The sequence below is a fragment of the Aedes albopictus genome, chromosome 1, assembly GCF_035046485.1.
Source record: "Aedes albopictus strain Foshan chromosome 1, AalbF5, whole genome shotgun sequence".
Taxonomy (NCBI): domain Eukaryota; kingdom Metazoa; phylum Arthropoda; class Insecta; order Diptera; family Culicidae; genus Aedes; species Aedes albopictus.
In genome coordinates, this window is record NC_085136.1 from 32,754,390 (window position 1) to 32,754,927 (window position 538).

The window sequence follows — 538 nt, forward strand, 5'->3', positions numbered from 1 at the left end:
GCAAGATGCTAGGACTTGGCGAAGATCAGTGAGGACATCGCATTGAGGGGGAGTGTCGGACGGGTGCACTGCTCGCTCCTCACCTCTTTTACACAAACCCTGCTACAAACAACCGTAGCCGTACCTTGCGTGAGTACGCACCTTGGCACCCCGCCAACAACATTGACAGATATCGATTGCATCATCATAATCGTAAAACGTGTTTTCCGACCAAGACGAGTTATTTAATAAAGTTACCTTTTGATATTATTTCCGCGTAACCGAACGTTTGTTCCGTGTCCGAAACGACCAGAGAAGCTTCCGCTAGTCCGCCTGAACTTCTGCCGTCAATGATTGGCCGCTAACATCGACTTCCGACGATTCAACAGGCCCTGGTTGAGATTGTTGCTCCTCAGCGGAGGCCTAGCCCATCAAATTCTTGCGAAGGGAGTAACCTCATCACTACCAACTGTATTCAGCTAATTGAACGCTGAGACTTCAGCAGACAATACTCTAGTTTCTTCAGGAATATTTCTTTCTTAACAACATAAAACTCACC